The sequence below is a fragment of the Oculina patagonica genome, chromosome 10 (assembly GCF_052425735.1).
Source record: "Oculina patagonica isolate OP01 chromosome 10, crgOcupat, whole genome shotgun sequence".
In the NCBI taxonomy this organism is placed as follows: domain Eukaryota; kingdom Metazoa; phylum Cnidaria; class Anthozoa; order Scleractinia; family Oculinidae; genus Oculina; species Oculina patagonica.
In genome coordinates, this window is record NC_135767.1 from 7,881,182 (window position 1) to 7,890,064 (window position 8,883).

Genomic DNA, 8,883 nt, shown 5'->3' on the forward strand with positions numbered 1-8,883 from the left:
ATAGTTGTTAATTATTCTTTAAAAAATCAATTTAATATTAATGTATAGAGACAAGAGTGTCCACAATTAGCCGTGAAAGCTGATACTTTCCTGAGACTTTAAAAAAGTTATTCATTCATTCATTTATTCGTTCGTTTGTTCGTTCTTTCGTTCCTTCATTCATTCATATAAGCTGTTATTGGAGTTGAGCCGGCGATAATATATTCTTTTGTTAAGAAGGTATGCGAACGAGGCGAAAGGGTCAACACATCGATCAACACAATGCAGAATGACCCTTTCGCCTCGTTTGCATGTCAAACCGCTGGGAACTCCAATAACAGCTATTCTTGCCCTTATATTTGCTCCCGTTAATTTTAAAGAAAGACCTAGTATGTATGGAATAAAATTAAACTCCAATTAACAAGTGATTCACCTTCGCAGTTGGACCCTGAGTACCCTTCGGGACAATCGCATGTGTAGCTGTCTGGAAGATTTTCACAGGTTCCGTTGTTTTGACAGGTGCTGCTTTGGCAATGATTTCTTACTGTGAATAAAGAGAGAATCAGCATTGATTTCAGACTTGATTTACTCATTAAGTCTTCTTCTGGAGGAAGGAAGAAGTGACAAATACAACCGCTTAAGGTGATGTTACACGGGACAACTTGCAACAACGATTTTTCGTGCAACACCGCGTAAACGTTTCGTTGTATATTAAAGGAGTCAACTTTTCGCAAAACATCGTACAAAATGAACTTGGCAACATGCATGTCACTAGACGATTTTTTTAGCGCAGTGCCAACTCGCAACATTTCGCGCGCGCGTCCAGGCCATGTTGAACAGAATTCTGGGAGGGTGTTGCGCGAAAAATCGACGGCTACCCTATTACACGAGTCAACTTTCTAAATATTCGTCATCTTGCGTTGTGAGTTTTTGACTTGGGTTCAAAAACTCGCAAAGTGTTGCCGAGTAAAAAGTTGCGCAAAAAATCGTCACTCGCGCAACATTGATGCGCGAAAAATTGTTGTTGCAAGTTGTCCCGTGTATTGCATTGCGCATCCTTACTGCGCAGAAGTTGACGCGTAATAAGCGCGCGCACATAAACAAAATGGCGGCTTTTTTCTATGCGGATTAGTCTGCGAGAGAAGTAAATTGTCGCTTTCTCGTAAACGAGTCTGGTGACCTATCATTGTTTTTCAAATATTTTGGGTGTAACGATCAAATTCTTTCTGTAAAATGAAAACAGATCAATTCTTGTGTTTGAAAAATAAATTATCGCTAAAAACGTGTACGTTGCTAGTACTCTCAGAGGAATTTTAAAGGAATTATATGAAATATTCAAGGTCTTCCCGCTCCTAAACGAATCTGGTGACCCCCTTTTTTATTTCAAAATTTAAGTTCCCTTAAAGTAATAAACCAGTAGGCGAAGTTTGGTTAAAAATCTATGTTCAGTTCTATTTCATGGTAATGACCTTAAGTAATGAAACAAATAAAAGTAATAATTTGACGGAGACATATATACCTTCACAGTTTTGTCCTGTAAATTCCTTAAGGCAAGTACAAGTGTAGTTTTTCAAATGGTTGTGGCATGTCCCATTGTTTTGGCAAGGACTATAATGACAATCGTCTATGACTGAAACAAGAACAGAATGCAAGTGAAAGATGTTTAAATTAGTATTTCTTGAGGGTCTCAATGGGGTGGTGCCTTTTACGGTTAACGGTTAAAATTTTGGCGTTTTTACGGCTAACAGTTAATTTATTTCCATTACGGTTAACAGAAGTTAAATATTAATTACTATTGTTTTTAAAAGTTAAAAAATAATTTCCATTAACAAAAAACATATTTTAGGTCTTAGGCCATTCTGGGACGATGAAGTGATCAATTCTGTTTTATTTATAATTACTGACCGATTTTTTACGGTTAACAAAATTTACGGCTAACGGTTGAAGTTTTCCAATTTTTACGCCTAACGGTTAAATATTTGGCCGTTTTACGTCTAACGGTTAACCCCATTGAGACCCTCTTTCTTATTTAATAGGTCAGCAAAATTATTTCATCAGCAAGATATAACAAAGTAGTAATGCAAAGGAGTGAAGAAATTTTGTATCATTTATGTTGATGTTCTTCAACGTAATAGTTGTCTTTGCAGTAACTTTGTATCTGAATAGGCCTTATCACGGTTTTCGACGCCATTTTGACGAGTAGACAAAGCGGGTAGAAATTACAGTGTTTGTATAAGAATCCGACGGCAAATATCTTCTACAAAAATTGAATTCTGGACAACTTATTAATTGTAAAGTTAAGATGCTTGGAAAAAGTTTTTATTCGCCGAGTTCGAAGGATGTAGCTAGGCTAGAAAGCGTTCAGTTACGTTTTTAATTTTGTCCATACATTGGTCTATTTTTCCCACGAAACGCGTCAATCATGCGGAAAAAAATACAGGCGGACAAATATATGGGAAATTAAAAACGTCACTGAACGCTTTCTAGCCCAGCAACATCCTTCAAACGTTGCGAACAAAAACTTTTGCCTAGTATCTTAACTTTACAATTCATAAGTTGTCCAGAATTTAATTTTTGTAGATGATATTTGCCGTCGTATTCTCATACAAACATTGTAATTTCTACCCACTTTGCCTACTCGTCAAAATGGCGTCAAAAACCGTGATAAGGCATATTGAGCAAAAACGTCATAGCAGTTATCCAAGACTTTATTCGACTTGATTTGCACTAATTTTCAGACCAACCTTCACAACTGTGTCCTTCAAATGGATCAGGGCAGACACATATGTAGTTGTCCGAGAGACTCACGCATGTTCCATTATTTTGGCATGGCGAACTATGACAATAATCCATCGCTAAAAGCAAAGCAAACCAGATGGTGTTAGCATGGGTGGTTCGCTTGGTCTAGTGCTAGCAAGCATTATCATGACAGAATTTGAACAACAAACTGTGAAAAAGCTCATCGATCAGGGTTTTGAGCCCCGGCCAAACGCAGGCAACATTTCCAAGCAACAGATACCAACATTGTAAATAATAAAGATGGTAAATTTTGAGCTCGGTGATAAATAATGAAAATAAATTTTTTAATTGAAAAATTCATTTTCATTATTTATCACCGAGCTTAAAATTTACCATCTTTATTATTTACAACACACTTGATGATTTCGACATTGCTGATCCTAGCAGTATGCAGGACGCGTGTCACATATCAACCTAGTAAATGGCCCAGCTCACAATGAGTCTCTCGTAGCTCAGTTGGTTAGAGCGCCCAACCGGTATCTGGGAGGCCATGGGTTCGATTCCCGTCGGGGACTCAGAATTTTTCTTTGTCCCATGCTCGTGCCATTGTTGAAAAATTCATTTTCATTATTTATCACCGAGCTTAAAATTTACCATCTTTATTATTTACAACACACTTGATGATTTCGACATTGCTGGTCCTAGCAGTATGCAGGACGCGTGTCACATATCAACCTAGTAAATGGCCCAGCTCACAATGAGTCTCTCGTAGCTCAGTTGGTTAGAGCGCCCAACCGGTATTTGGGAGGCCATGGGTTCGATTCCCGTCGGGGACTCAGAATTTTTCTTTGTCCCATGCTCGTGTCGTTGTTAAAAAAATTCATTTTCATTATTTATCACCGAGCTCAAAATTTACCATCTTTATTATTTACAACGCACTTGATGATTTCGACATTGCTGATCCTAGCAGTATGCAGGACGCGTGTCACATATCAACCTAGTAAATGGCCCAGCTCACAATGAGTCTCTCGTAGCTCAGTTGGTTAGAGCGCCCAACCGGTATCTGGGAGGCCATGGGTTCGATTCCCGTCGGGGACTCAGAATTTTTCTTTGTCCCATGCTCGTGTCGTTGTTTAAAAAATTCATTTTCATTATTTATCACCGAGCTTAAAATTTACCATCTTTATTATTTACAACACACTTGATGATTTCGACATTGCTGATCCTAGCAGTATGCAGGACGCGTGTCACATATCAACCTAGTAAATGGCCCAGCTCACAATGAGTCTCTCGTAGCTCAGTTGGTTAGAGCGCCCAACCGGTATCTGGGAGGCCATGGGTTCGATTCCCGTCGGGGACTCAGAATTTTTCTTTGTCCCATGCTCGTGCCATTGTTGAAAAATTCATTTTCATTATTTATCACCGAGCTTAAAATTTACCATCTTTATTATTTACAACACACTTGATGATTTCGACATTGCTGGTCCTAGCAGTATGCAGGACGCGTGTCACATATCAACCTAGTAAATGGCCCAGCTCACAATGAGTCTCTCGTAGCTCAGTTGGTTAGAGCGCCCAACTGGTATCTGGGAGGCCATGGGTTCGATTCCCGTCGGGGACTCAGAATTTTTCTTTGTCCCATGCTCGTGTCGTTGTTAAAAAAATTCATTTTCATTATTTATCACCGAGCTCAAAATTTACCATCTTTATTATTTACAACGCACTTGATGATTTCGACATTGCTGATCCTAGCAGTATGCAGGACGCGTGTCACATATCAACCTAGTAAATGGCCCAGCTCACAATGAGTCTCTCGTAGCTCAGTTGGTTAGAGCGCCCAACCGGTATTTGGGAGGCCATGGGTTCGATTCCCGTCGGGGACTCAGAATTTTTCTTTGTCCCATGCTCGTGTCGTTGTTAAAAAAATTCATTTTCATTATTTATCACCGAGCTCAAAATTTACCATCTTTATTATTTACAACGCACTTGATGATTTCGACATTGCTGATCCTAGCAGTATGCAGGACGCGTGTCACATATCAACCTAGTAAATGGCCCAGCTCACAATGAGTCTCTCGTAGCTCAGTTGGTTAGAGCGCCCAACCGGTATCTGGGAGGCCATGGGTTCGAATCCCATTTCAACAATGACACGAGCATGGGACAAAGAAAAATTCTGAGTCCCCGACGGGAATCGAACCCATGGCCTCCCAGATACCGGTTGGGCGCTCTAACCAACTGAGCTACGAGAGACTCATTGTGAGCTGGGCCATTTACTAGGTTGATATGTGACACGCGTGTACTGTCGTGAATTGTAATAAACGTCGTGAATTGTAATACCTGTCGTAAATTGTAATAACAGTTGTCATGATTTGTAATAGCTGTCGTAAATTGTAACAACAGTTGTCTTAAATTGTAATAATGCACCTATCGCAAATTGTAATAACATGCTGTCGTAATTTGCAATACGCTGAGCTGTCGTAAATTGTAATAGCACATTGCCGTGATTTGTAATAACCAGTATTATCATATTTTATTTTGCCATTTAACTCTGGAAATCTGTTAATCTATTAATTGCAAGCATTTCACAGCAAAGGAAGTCAGTAAGAGGTTCCGGCATTTTTTTTAATAAAAATGTGCATTAGAGTGATTTCATTTAACCAGTGAAACACTATCTACCAGTCAGTGCGCAATAGTCAAAAATATACAAAGAAAACAATGGAATAAGTACCTAATAATATCAATAAGGGTAATAACTTTTTCGCGGGTTTAGTGAAATCACTCTATTTTGATTAAAGGGACTATGTCATGGATTTTAGCTAGAATTAGGCATCGGAAATGACCATCAAATTCGGTGAAATACAATAATAGCCCCTAAAACAGTGAAGGAACATTTCAATAACGCAGCAAATACAAAAGAAGGTACGGATGGCCAAAAGTGATAAAGATTGAATCTGATTGCAATATGGGTTCTTGAAATATTATTGGGCTGGGCGGAACAGTTTTCAAAGTTAGTCTCTTTTGCTTGTAACTTTAAAATATAACGCCTGGGAGACAAATTTGGTTGCAATGCAATGACGCTAGGGTTTTGTCATTTGGATGCATAGGAGTAATTGCTTTGCAAACATAAAAGTTTCATAGCAAGTATTTGGCAAAACTTTAAAAATAAACTTAACTAAAACGTGACACAGTCCCTTTAAAGAAGGAAAGAAACCAAAGGAAAATAAAAAAGGCAGTGACTTTACACTAGACAATCATTCAAAAAGAGAAGATAATATTTGAAATAAGACCCATTATCCACCTTAAAAAATAAAGACCAATGACTTGTTAGGGACCGACTAGAGAAATTACAATGAAAACTCACATTTCCCTTTATGTGCTTTGCTGCAAATTTGTTCCGGTGAGAAGATTAATAATGTTGGATAGCCCTCATGACGATATCAGGCAGTAAAATAAATTTATGCCACGCGTTCTTTAACTGTTATTCCTTATAGATAACGAAAATGAGATTTCTTTATGATTGATTTCCTAATTCTCATTTCAGGGCTGTAACTAGCAAGAGGCAAGACGAGGCACTTGCCTCGTCTAAATTTTTACGTATACCCAAAATTAAAAACAAAATATTTTTCTCAAGAAATAACTCATGAAAAATGTCTCTGAAAGAGATTCATAGCTTCTAGATTTATAAATTTTCTGGAGGGCATGCCCCACAAACCCACTAGCAAGATCTTGCCTCGTCTATGGCAAAGGTCTGGTTACGGACCTGCATTTTATAGAATTATTACAAAACACGGCAATGTGCTATTACAATTTACGACAGCTCGGTGTATTACAAATTACGACAGCGTGTTATTACAATTTGCGATAGGTGCATTATAACAATTTACGACAACTGTTATTACAATTTACGACAGCTATTACAAATCACGACAACTGTTATTACAATTTACGACAGGTATTACAATTCACGACGTTATTACAATTCACGACAGTACACACGCGTCCTGCATACTGCTAGGATCAGCAATGTCGAAATCATCAAGTGCGTTGTAAATAATAAAGATGGTAAATTTTGAGCTCGGTGACAATGTTGCGCTATGTTGCGTTCAAATGTTGCGTGCGTTTGGCCAGCTGCTTCACAACATCTCACAACATGACCCAACAATGTTGTGATATGTTGCGTTCAAATGTTGCGTGCGTTTGGTCGAGCTTTAATAGCCTTCTATTGTAGATACGTAGATGACACACTCATTCTCATCAAGCGCAACACCCCACTACACTGCAACACTTTATAATAATAAACAAATAAATAATAACTTTATTTATCGTGGTAAAGATCGGTCAGTCGATCAAAGATATAGATTGACTGGCATTAATCGGTGACCAGTATAAAAGCTTTCACAAGTTTGACCAAAATATCCGCTTTACTTATGACTTATTAATTGCATTTTTGGTAAATGAAGCCACACGACCTTGAGTACAATTCGTGGTTAACAAGGGCTTGTGACGTTTCGTCTTAAAAATGTACTTGCCTTAGGCTCGCGCAAATTAATTACTTCATTAACACTTTTTAGTCACGAATTGTACAAGACAGTCTCCGTGCGAGTTTTTTATTGAACATAATCATTTACGAGTATTCCATTGCTGAAACTTTTGAAAGCAGTGAAAGTCATCGAGCTTCAAACGAAAATTTACAAACCGTAGAAAGCTAGCTAGTACTTTACCAGATTTAACCATGTGTCTTACAAAATGAAAGCGTATTCTATGCAGACAACAACATTTGTAAAGAATAAACAGAGCTGTTCCTAGAGCTACGCCAAGACCCAAAAATGCAGACACTGTTTGATCGATACCGTAACAACTCAGCTACATGTAGGTTTCGTGTGCTGGAAAATTGAAATGATTTTGTTGTGAAATAAGTGTGCTAGTAAAATTAATGCCGCAAATTCCTAATAATGAGATCTGAAAACTGCTTTTTGCCATTTAATTAGTTGGAATATACCTCACGGATTTTCATGAGAAAGCTGCAAAAAGGTAGACCAATTTCTCCGCAAACACATGTAGCCAGATTTTATGCAAACTGGGAAGCTGTCTGTCAAATCTTTTAGTTTTTTGCAGAAATTCAAGTCTTTCGAGAGTTTTAAACATACATTTGCCAAACTCTTAAGGCCCGTTTACAGAGGCTTTTTTGTCGCGCAACTAAATGCAATTTTTGTCGCAACGAAGTTGCATGAAGTCGCTGCGATATCACGGCTATAAAATCGCCATTAAATCGCCGCGAGTTTGCTACTTGGGCGAGATATCGCGGCGAAGTTGCATGAAGTCGCCGCAATATCGCAGGAGTTTCGAACCTGTTCGAAACTTGATGCAACTTCGGTGCGACAAAAAGTGCATTGAGTTGCGCGACAAAAATCGCCTGTGTAAACGGGCCTTTACACTTAAGCCGGGACGAATGTCAACCTTACTTGTATGAATCAAAAACACATCATTTTGCAGCTAGGCTACTCCACCAACCGCTAATAAACGAAATGCACTAAAAACAATTCTTGGTGCTAAAAAACAATCAACATAGTACGACCTTTTGGAGAGCAAAGAATCCCCAGAAGACTCTATTCGATATATTTGAGCTGAATTTATGGCATTCAAGTGTTTTAAACCTGGCGAAGAGGCATCCAAACGACTTAAGGTTACTTAGACCAGGGAAGTCATTAACAATGCTACGTAACTAGCAACCTCATTTGCAACATTAACAAGAACCTACCTTGGCCACTTGCTGAATTAATCCGAAGAAGCAATAACGAGTAAGCAGTTGATAGCAAGGATAACAGATCTTGACTTGTATTCTTCCTACAAAACATTTTTGCCATTGATTCTTATAGGTCGCTATATACTGAACGATGGTTTTCAACCGTTAATGTTAATAAAAAATAAATAATTCAAAAGTTTAATGCAAATCTAATTCACGGTCTGGAGACTTTAAGTAGGCGTGTTTCAGCCAATTTAAACTGTATTTAAATTTTCGAGAAAAGACGAAACGGAACAATAGCTAACAACAAAGCTTTGACAATCAAACATATCACATTTCAATAACTTCAACAAGTAGTCACTCTATAACAAAGCATAGCTACGAATATGAACAAATTAAACTTCCTTTTACCCAGTTAGGAG

At 38.2% G+C, this 8,883-nt stretch overlaps 2 non-coding genes and 1 pseudogene across 3 annotated transcripts in view; 2 read left to right on the forward strand and 1 right to left on the reverse strand.

Annotated features, from left to right (window-relative positions):
* LOC144667198 (uncharacterized) overlaps positions 1-8,614 on the reverse strand; it is a 28,481-nt pseudogene extending 19,867 nt beyond the window's left edge. Inside the window, exons 1-4 of the transcript XR_013573294.1 lie at positions 8,477-8,614; positions 2,724-2,834; positions 1,499-1,609; positions 413-523 (exon numbers count right to left, since the gene is read on the reverse strand). The product of XR_013573294.1 is annotated as an uncharacterized LOC144667198 (transcript). The remainder of the gene's footprint in view (positions 1-412; positions 524-1,498; positions 1,610-2,723; positions 2,835-8,476) is intronic.
* On the forward strand, positions 3,480-3,554 carry Trnat-ggu (transfer RNA threonine (anticodon GGU)). Its single transcript has one exon. It is a non-coding gene; the product is annotated as a tRNA-Thr (tRNA).
* On the forward strand, positions 4,527-4,601 carry Trnat-ggu (transfer RNA threonine (anticodon GGU)). Its single transcript has one exon. It is a non-coding gene; the product is annotated as a tRNA-Thr (tRNA).
* Positions 8,615-8,883: the final 269 nt, after the last annotated feature.